Here is an 11,406-nt window from a genome sequence, read left to right as displayed (position 1 = left end):
TCTTTTGTACCTCTAGCTTGAAGGTGTTAGCAGAGGTACAATTAACCATGTTCTGAGGGAGGCAGTTCCAGAGTCATATAGCATCCGGGAAGAATCTCCTCTGGTAGACCAGCGTTCGGGCTAGAAAAAGAAAAGGATGTGTATGCATCTACATAAAAGACACCTAGACCCAAATACACACCAAAAAAGTTTAAGTTTAACCCAACCCTTGAGGGTATACAGTGCGCGCATGTGTTTTCTTTAATTGCTCTCAATGGTAATGCGCGCTTTAAATAATTATGCTTGTTTTAGTGCGCTTTTGGATAATCTTCAGTGAAAGTGCGTTGCCCTGTAAAGACAGTACCTCTATCTTCAGTGAAAGTGTGTTGCACTGTGTAGATAGTAGTACTATCTACACAGTGTAACAAATTTTTTGCCTCTCCCATCAATAATAGGCGAACTATCTTTCATCACATGATTTAATTTTGACCAATCGTAGAGCAAGATTCTTAGTGTGTGGAATATAATATTTCATAACACACTGACATGTCATGCTTCAAAGGTACTATGTCCTATTTGCAGGCCCAAAAAATGAAAAGGTTAAATTCCAACAGCATTTGAAAGATAATACTAGTAATAGAACTTCCCTACAAAAAAGGGGGCTTGAAAATGTCTTTAAGTGGCAAAATAACGACTATTAGTTGTCGAATCGACTTAAGAGCTATAGAGCCATTAAGTAATACCGGTACCTTAATTAACGGTGTATTAACTGCATCTTTTTGCCGCCGAAATAAATTCAAAGTCGGGGGTGCGGTTTATACACGGTACACACAAAAAAAAGTTTTGATTTATGCCCCTCCACCTGGCGCTATGCCTGGCAATATATCTCACAGCTCAGTAATCGGTGTGTTGACTCACCACTTGGAAACTAAAACAACACTCAAATTTTTCTGTCATCTTTGTTTGAAAGTAAACTTTCTGATACATGTAGATCTCAATATGTACATGTACCGGTAGTTTATAATAATAATAATTCCTCCCATTTTTCTTCTATTACATGGCGTACCACAAGGTTCTATCCTTGGTCCTCTACTGTTTTTTAATTTACATTAATGATCTTACACATTTAGCTGCACCTAGCACTTAAAGCTTAACATGTATCTGCCATAGTTTATAGGAGGGATTAGACCGCTCTGCAAGGTCACTGGACAGGTGGTTATCTCATCAACTCAGCTCTCATTTAACATAAGAAAAAGAGGATCATGGGAGACGAATGGTCACCGATTAGGCATTGTTTGTTATATAGAGGGCGCAAGTCAAGATCGTATAGTGGGGTTCGATATGTACATACATGTATCTAGTGGCAAGACACGATAAACGCACCCTGAGATTATACAATGTACATCATGATGAAGTGGGTAGTTGACTGGCAATCTACCATAATCAAAATGTGTACATGTATGCTAATGTAAATTGAGATAAACTGAGATCTCCCGTTGCTGTCTGTGCTATCTCTGTACATCATCTACTTTTCTTTCTCTCTCTCTCTCTCTCATAGGTGATTAGTGACCCAAAACTCATTTTTAGAAAAAATGATCTTGTTTTATTACAATAAATTTTCCAAGTTATCATTCTACCATATTGATATGCTGTAGATCATGGAATGTACATACCTGTGCATGGTTATTCATGTACACCTGTACATCTTTTCTTATTCATCCCAGAATTGGGGATTCAGTGAATTCAGGTTATAACTTAAATCTTCATTTGTTTGTTAAAGCCAAGGTAATACAAAGTTTTGGTATGGGGTCGTGAATTTGGTTCAAATGAACATATTGGAAGCATTTGCGATCCTACTATATTCACTGATCGTTGTCGCGGTCGAAATCGAACATAAAGTTATGAAATTGTAAATAATAAACATTTTATGTTGTATAGCTCCCTCTCAAGGTCAAGATATTAATAAAGCTACTAGGCGTTGTGGCGTGCGCCTGTAATCCAGCTAAAAAGTGGAAGTTACAAACTGATTCAGCCGAGGACGCAGGTTCGAAACTGAGTCACGTCTTTCGGATGGTGACGTTTAAAGGTCGGTCCCAGACGTAAATAATCATATCTGATTGATACACGTCTGTAAAAACCCAATACACACACACACACATATGAAACAATGTTTCTTGACTAAAATCGACCGATTAGCTATTCCCGTTTGGAAATTATATACCACAACTACATAATCTGAGATTTTCATGGTCGCAGCTACCATTGTTCGGCCGTAGGAGCTATTTGAAATTCATCAAAATTTACCGGGAGCACCGGTAAATCTTTATATTCAAATTTTCTCGAAAGCAGAAGTGTTTTAGGGGCTAAAATTTCTAGTGCGTTTAATACATCCACAGGGCCATCCAAATATATCAAAATTGTAAAGATTCACTATCCACCCATTTTTCAAAATTTCCCAAAACTTTGTAATACCTTTAAAGGAAACACAGATAACACACCACACCTTGCTTGAATTTCTGTGTTTGACTATTTTCTCTTCCTGTTTCGAAACCAAACCATGTTCCTGTGATATTGATATCCTGTGCATTGGTTTGCGGTTTGTCAGGTGTAAGGTGGGGGGGGGGGGGATCTCTTGATCTTGTCTTTGACAAAGGCCCAAGTCGAGAGGGGAGGGGTGCAGACCTGCCAACCAGTACGATTTAGTACAATTTTTAGAAGTTAATAAAACAATACAATTTTTCTAAATAAAATGTGATTCCCCCCCCCCCAAAAAAAAAAAATTAAACAATATAATTTTGTGTGTGTGTGTGTGTATGTGTGCCATTTTCAATGGCAAAATGCCCATTCTATCCTGTTAAGTATCCTACAAGCATGTCACATCGGCAATTTGGAAATGTTCATTAGTTCATTGAACACACCAGTCATGACGAAATCAATCATATTCAATCAATGATCCATACAAAAAATTCTGAAAGGTAAGAGGCATTGATCCATGTTAAAAAACAAGTAAAACAGTAAAATACAACTTTTGGGTTTGAAGAATACAGTTTTTGAACTCCAGAGGTCTTGGGGGGGGGGGGGGGGGAACCACCCATGTACTTTTCCCTGCATTTTTCTTTGTAACCCTGGTGCCTGTTTTTGCTTGAATTCTTCATAAATTTGTTTCAAACTTTCTCCTCCTTTCAAGCAAGTCATGTTTTCCCAGTTAACAGTATGCATTGGTTTGTCAATTATAAACATGATAGTAGGGCTCCCTGATCTTATCTACGGTAATTACCAGCAGTGGCGTAGCCAAAGGGGTCTGTGGGGGACATACACTGTATACTGTACATGTTCATGTACCTCCCTACAAACTATATTACCCCATTTGACCCTCATAACAGATTTGGGTAAAAAATCAATGAAACAACTTCTTTTGGAGTTACAAAACAGTTCAAAATTTCTAATAACTGACGACTTACATGTACATTAGGTCAAGTTAAAAACGTCAAGATGACTTTTGTATCATTTTCATGCTACATGTACCAGCCTTCCCACAAAAGAGGTGGGTCCCCCTCCCCCCCCCCCCCCCCCCCCCCCCCCCCCCCCCCCCCCCCCCCCCCCCCCGCCCCATAGCAATTCCCCCGGAAATCACTCTGAGCTAATGTACAGTGTTTATGTACACGTAGCTGACATACAGTGTACACTGCAAGGCAAACTCAGTCATTAGTGTATTAACACTTTGTTGGTAACATTGTCTGGATGTGATAACTCCTCTGTCGTGTTATGAGCTGTCATGCCTGGGAGATAGAGTGATATGTGGTGAGTGATTTAGGGTCTGACTCGGTCTGTGTTGTGTATGTATAATGTTTGTGAATGGTGTTCTACAGGTTGTATGTAGACAAAGCGCATCATTGTGTTGAGGTTCGAAAATTTACATAAATGCTATATTGAGAAAGAACCATTCATGTTCGTAATCAAGTGCACTTGAGCTTGTAATGTAGATGAGAAGCACTCTCGGTTGGTACTCAAAGTCTTTAACTTTTCATCACTTCAGAGAAGTCTATTCGTATTTATATTTGATATTTTGAAAGTACCATTAATCTGCTTGGTGAACAACGCCTGTGCTTTGAAATTAGACAAAATGTACATGTACACGCATTGATTTCTTACAATACGGCAAACATGAACAAACAAAAAAAATATATAAAAAATCCACATCTGGAGTGTTTTTTTCTTCTTCTTCAAACGCTTGCCAAAATTTCACAGATTTTTGCAGTGTAAATACAGTACCTACTCTTGAAACTTTGGTCTGTTTCCAGCTTTTCTGTGCGATTGCATGCAGAGCAGCAATAAGCAACAAGGAATGAGGAAACACTAATGTGTTTAAAGGTAAAGACCAGTAATGGTCATGCGATTGCATTGTGAAAGAAACGTTGTGGAATCGATCAGAAAAGGTTGATCATCTAGATTATAAGTATTGGTGTGTACTGCAAGGTTCTGGAATCATCAAAATGATAAGAAATTTGGCCCAGTCTTGGTAAAGTTACAAGCACTGTACACAGAAAGATGTATATGGGACTACACACACGTGCGTTATATCTCTCACACACCAATAGATATACTAATTTACCAAATATATCAATTAGTAGGCGGTTTCCCGGCAAAATTTGTATCATCATGTATTGGTCAAAACATATTCTTTAACATGATTGGTAATAAGAGCTTCCATGTCATTTTTAGAAATTGGGGCGTTTCCATTACTGGTCTTTACCTTTAAAGGGAAAGTCCACCCCCAAAATAAGTTTGTTTCGATAGAGGCAGAATAATAAGAAAATCAGGTGAGTGAAAGTTTGAGCAAATTCTGAATAAAAATAAGAAAGTTATGAATTATTGAAGTTGTGATCAATCAAATACAAATTGGCAACTCTGTGACTTATTATACGAGCTCTCCTTCATTTGCTTTGTGCATAATATTCCATAAAATCATGTTTTCTTCGTTATTGATGACGGAATATATATTTGTTCCTTGATGGGGGAGTATAGAAACATATTTGCAATTATTATATTTAGGGTGCATGTATGGTTGAAATTTTTCTTGAGGGAAAATGAAAATTTTAGATTTTTTTAGTACTGAGCAAATGGAAGTTGAGCTCGCATGATACGTCATAGAGTTGCCAATTTGTGTTTGATTGATCACAACTTCAAAAATCCTAACTTCCTTATTTTTAATCGGAATTTGCTCAAACTTTCACTGACTTGTTTCTCTCATTTTTCTACTCCTATTAAAACTAACTTAATTTCAGGGTGGACTTTCCCTTTAATGGATTTTTCTGCAGTAGTGTAAATGGCAGTAGCAAAAAAAAAAGTTTATCAAAATGGTGTTTTGGCTGTGTAAATTGGCCTTACTCATGTACATACACATGTTTGTATATTAATCAAACAATTTAACATCTACAGTAGGCTTGCGGGTGCACCATGTGAGAGAGGGAGAGGGAGGATTGAGAAGTCTTGAAAAGGACTCTCTGTAATCTTTCTTGAGGGTGTGAAGTCCTGAAAAGGACTGTTGGTGTTCTCTTGAAAAAGACTGTTGGTTATCTTTCTTAGCTTATACTGTACATACATGTAGTTCTAAGGAGAACTACATAGCGCTTGGAGAGGATGGGTGGCGGGAGTGGTTCGACTTTCGAACAGGTTGTCTACATCAATATTAAACCCACTTCTTGTAATGGCCAATTTAACATACATGTAGATATACAAAAAACTATAGTACATGTAGTAGGTTTCAGTTGATTGCTCATATCTGTTACACTCGGCTCTCCTGGCGCTCTACTCTTGACTCTCTTGACACTGTAATATTACCCAGGCTTAAAGGTACTTTAAATGTCTCATTTGCAGCCAAGATCAGAGTCTGTAGACATTTGCAGGAATTATGAACATGTCACATGCATGTACATTGTATGTCCTATCTGTACAATGTGAACATTAGTAGTGCCCTAATATTCAAATTGTATGCAAGGAAACCTGTTTACTTGCTAGACTTCATTGTCAGATATTAGGGACTTTAAGATTCGCACGAAGACAATGGGGATTGCTCCGATCAACGTCCTTTTAATGCACTGACTTGAATGGACTTCACACGTATCAGCCTACGCAAATCTAAAAGTCCCTACTATTGAGTGAGTGAGTGACTTCTTTTTTGCTTTGGTAATAACATACATACCTGTAAGATGAGCTGTAAAGGGTACATGAGCAATTGTCTACATCAAATCAATAACCCAATTCTTGTAATGGTCAAGATTAAACTGATTGAATCTTTGTGCAGCACTACCGGTAAACGTACAACCTGAGGGTCTGAGGTCTTAACAAAACAATTCTTAAAATAAACTCTCTTACGGTATATCCTCAAGTCTCCATCAACAAATATATACATGTATATATGTGTAGCACTCAGCCACTAGGCAACATTGACATAAGTCATGTATTTTATTGCCCATATAAAAAACATGTCCAAAATATCATTTTGCCTACAGTACAGTAGACATGTAGCATTAGGGCAGAACTGCACGAAAGACATTTGTTGATAATTTGCATACAACTGTTAGAGCTTTAGTTAAAGATGAAGTTGAGTTCGGGTCATGTGATAGCATTGTGAAAGAACGTGGGATCGATAAGAGAAGGTTGATCATCTAGCATTGGTGTGTACTGCAAGGTTCCAGAATCATCAAAATTATAAGAAATTTGGCCAAGTCTTGGTATAGTTACCAGCACTGTACACAGAAAGATGTATGTGGGACTACACGAACATGTGGCATAAAAATCCGTCCCAATTTTTATGATGTTACATGCCATATTTAGAATATTAAGGCATTTGAAGAGCCATGCTTTTCAGGGAACATATTTTAACCTGATGTTCTTCCACACTTGCATTATACAATGATAACGCTCACAAGTTACTGTTCACTTCTTCCCAGAACTCAACCTTCTCTTTAACAAAGGTACAGGTACAACCTGTACATCTACGTGTATGTAATGTAAGTACTGCAAGGCAGCATTAATGAGGGATAATTTGTCAATAGCGCAAGCCTGAAGCATTGCATTGAATATCTTTTGTCCTAAAAGGATACATACATTATGTACCGGTTAATGAAATATGAAGGGAGCCTTGGTTGCCATAGTTACTGGATGGTTGCCACAGGTGATACAAGGCTACTTTCGTTGCCAGGGTTACTGCGTTTAGGTTGTACCTGTACCTTTGTTAAAGATATTTCATTATACTGTATTTATAACCACATGTCCTATCTTCTTGTAATTTATTTATTTTCTAATGTACATAATTATTGCAGTTTCATTAATGATACTTACATGTAATTATTGTATTATCATTTTTCATTATCATGTTATTGTTATACATTGTTAGTCAAGTAATTCGTCCAAATTAAGCGCATTGTTCATTTCACGTTTCTGGTTGACCCTTATTACATATTTAGTTTAACAGTACTTTTCATTTCATTTGTTTAGTAAAGCGCTTAGAAACTGTACTTGTATACCAGCGCTATATAAATCTTAAATATTATTATTATTATTATTTACATTTAAAAGCCAACATCAGTGAGCTTTGTGATGATTTTTCCCTTTTCAATTTACCAGTAGATGCTTTATATTCTATAAAAAAACGTGGATATCAAGTCAATTCCTATTTCCAATCGAACAGTTTACCATGTACATGTACACTGGTGTGTGTAATTCTAATGTATTCATGTTCATGTGTACAGTGACTGTACACAATAACCAATAATGTGTAATCGTCCCTGACCTATTATCGTTTATCCATCCATGAATGAAAGGTCTGCATTCAATCAGCAGATGTATTAGATTATTTTATTGGAAACCAACGCTCCTTCTCTCCCCTTTCCTTTTCTTCTCTGCAAGTCACTCTTATGCTTCTTTATTTTTATTTTTATTTTTTATTGTTGTATCTAAGTTGAGGGCTGCAGGCACGTCAAGCTACTTTGCTTATTCTGTAACCCTCCTCAATCTAATGTATGTTAATTATGCATTCAATATATTTGTTTACTTTCATATATATTATCTGTATAAAATTATGTACACTTGAAATCTTGTATCAAGCAATATGATATTGTGTTCATGAAAATGTATGAAGAAAAGGAAGAAAAAAGATGCAGAAACCAATAAATCAAATCAAATCAAATCAAATATATACACCTACATGTATCTTACTGCTTAAAATTTGGCATCCTGACATGCTTGAGAATGAATGTGACTCATACAGTATGTACCAGTACTCCTTCTGCCATTGCTTCATGACCAATTCAATATCCTACAATTTACCAAATACTTATCTTCAACCCTCGAACAACACTTTGCATTAAAAGGCATACTGGTAACCCTGAATTTAACCCACATGTATATGTAAAACGCAATTGCAAATTCTAATCTTTTATGTGTAACAAATTGAAACCTGAAGCTGTTGTCGCCCAAGCGTATAATCTTGGAGCATTGGCAGAGTTTCTAAAAAAATTGGTTAATTTCTTTTGTTGGCAAGCATGAACTGTAACAACCTTGTCCATGTGCAACACACTTGGTCTTAAAGATACCATGACCCTTTTGCAGCCAACCTCAAATTCTGTAGAACTTTGCAGGAATTATGAATATCTCATGCATATATCCTATCTGTGAAATTTAAACGTTAGCAGTGTCCTTATATTCAAATTATACAAGGAAACCTGTTTACTTGCTAGACTTCACTGTCAGACACTATTGTCAGTATTGAGTGACTGACTGGCTTTTTCTTCTTGTTTGGTAATAATTACATAAACTGAGCTGTAAAGGATTTGTCTACTACAATAACCCACTTCTTGTAATGGCCAAAATTAAACTGATTGAATCTTTGCGCAGCATAAAACGTACGACCATGCGGTACAATGGTCTGAAAATCAAGACTATTACCTATTGGCTCTATAGCTCTTAAGTCGATTTGACAACTAATAGTCGTTATTTTCCCTCTTAAAGACATTTTCAAGCCCCATTTTTTTAAGGGGAGTTCTAAATTAGTATTACCTTTCAAATGCCATTGGAATCTAACCTCTTCATTTTTTGGCCTGCAAAAGGGACATAGTACCTTTAAAGGGATCATTTAACAATGTTAAATCTGAGATACATGGTACGTGTTATAAGTGTGTGTGATATGGTGTAATATTGAAGCCTTATAAAAATTGCACTTCAAAATGATCAAGAAGTGCCTCAAAATAGTAAAAATACTTGTTTTCCCCAATAAACTGTAGTCTTATGTAGTCAAAATTTCAATCATAAATCTCTTGATAATCAGACAGGCGATGGACTTGTAAAAGTCATGGGATTCCTGACTGACCTAAAGGTTTATAATTACCATTGCAGCATGAGCTAAATCCAGAATTTTGTTACAATCACACAAGTTTATTTGGTACATCACATTTTAAAGAATGGACATACAAAAATATAATATAAATTCATCACCAATATATATTGATTTACAAAGTGAGTATTGCAATTGCAAATCTTGTAGTACATTTGCATCAAATCTGCCTTTATTATGTGATCTAGATCTAAATTTGATTAAAGCTATTGCTTCCTTCTGACATAGTATCTGCATGTACTTTTCATAAACCAACTTATAGTTCCTGAAAATACGATTTGACCAGCTGCGCTCCATACCTTTAAATAGACTTGCCTGGGAGTGAGAGAGAGATGATAGTACAGAACAAATATGAGTCAGAACAGAAGTGATTGGTAATGAATTGACTCACTAGTCTAGTCCTAACACCCTACCTGTCATTGGACCTTGGCTGCCTGTGCAAGAATCCTCAGTGATTATTGTACAGTTTGTTTTCCTTTTAAAGTCAGCGGCCTACCATGTACAGTATATTCTACTGAGATTTCAAACGTTGGGTTTAGGTTTTTTTAAAGTTGAAAATCAGGTTCTACAAAAGTGTGTTGGTCTATGATCTAAGTTCTCCTTTTGTTATCTTCATAAGTTTATAATATTTTATTTTCCACAACAATAAAAGTATGACAGCCTATGAAATAAAAAGCCTGAAAGGTGAACAACTGTTGCAAATCAAAAATAGAATCAAAATACAAAAAAAAAGTTGTCAAACAAATGATGACGATGTCAATTTTGGATAAGGAAACAAAATAAAATGGGATGAAAAAAAAATGAATACACATACCGGTAATGATAATAATAATAATGATTGTAATGTATATGCAAAACTCATATGAAGAACTTGAAAGAGGAAGTTAATGCAATTGTAAAAAAGGTACTCTGTTGTACAGTAATCCCATAGAATTCATGTTCTCATCACGTCATATGTCATTGTAGTGTTCTCGCTTTGAAGAAGGTGATGGAAGAAGTTAGTGATCTCGCCTTAGAATGATATCTCAAAGGTCATAGTGATTTTGTTGTCAAAGTGTTTTGGAGGGCATGTTAACACTTAGGGCAGGCTTCAGTCATTTGCCTGAGCCAACTCGAGCCAACTCGCCCTTGCTAACTTGCCTCTTTAAAGCCCCACTGCACTACTTGTAGCTACTTGCGCCCTCTATATAACAAACAATGCCTAATCGGTGACCATTGGTCCCCCATGATCCTTTTTCTTATGTTAACTGAGAGCTGAGTTGATGAGATAACCACCTGTCCAGTGACCTTGCAGGGCGCTCTAATCCCTCCTGTAAACTATGGCAGATAAGGTTTAATACCATATTGTATATATTGTGTACATAAATTAGTACATGTCTGTAGCTACAGGGCTGCAATTATACAGTTGATATGAAATATTATGACATTTTCTTTCATAACTATAGACTACATGTACATGTATATACCTGTACAGTATGTACATGTTTTCCTCATTTAGATTGAGTGGGGGGGGGGGGGGGGGGGGGGGGGGGTCAACGTACATGTAAGCAAGCAATCAAAGAAATTGGCAAAAAAATAGGCATGGTTGATGTGTTTTGTTGACTTTTGTTTGAAGAATCGTCATCTGGCCTTCGTGTATCGTATTTCTTGTTATCATACAAAACGCAATGAACCTTGAATGCTATAGTGCAGCTAGTGCAAACAAGCCATTATAATATTAGCAAATAAAATTAGTCAATATTACTGTGTTAAGATTTGACGCTCTTTACTTTGTACATTATCTAATAGCACAGTGTGCAAGGTGATTGTAATACGTACCCCCTACATGTACATAAATGTTTTTAATACCAATTTTATAATTATACCAATTGTCATGGACAGTGATCATTGTTTCATACTGTACAGTATGTAGAGTACCGTATATTTAAACGTAATAACTCTTTTTTGGTAGTTTTGATCAGGGTGATGGAGTACTATAGTAGGCCTATTGTACTGTACATGTACATTGTTTATGTTATTGTTCAAAATTCCCT

At 36.3% G+C, this 11,406-nt stretch overlaps 1 protein-coding gene across 5 annotated transcripts in view; it reads left to right on the top strand.

Annotated features, from left to right (window-relative positions):
• LOC580497 (scavenger receptor cysteine-rich domain superfamily protein) overlaps positions 1-11,406 on the top strand; it is an 81,211-nt gene that overhangs the window by 3,065 nt on the left and 66,740 nt on the right. The window lies entirely within an intron of this gene.

Source organism: Strongylocentrotus purpuratus, unplaced genomic scaffold (assembly GCF_000002235.5).
Source record: "Strongylocentrotus purpuratus isolate Spur 01 unplaced genomic scaffold, Spur_5.0 spur5_scaffold_13, whole genome shotgun sequence".
Taxonomy (NCBI): domain Eukaryota; kingdom Metazoa; phylum Echinodermata; class Echinoidea; order Camarodonta; family Strongylocentrotidae; genus Strongylocentrotus; species Strongylocentrotus purpuratus.
The sequence above is the reverse complement of the archived record's forward strand: the minus strand, read 5'-3'. Positions and strand labels throughout refer to the sequence as shown.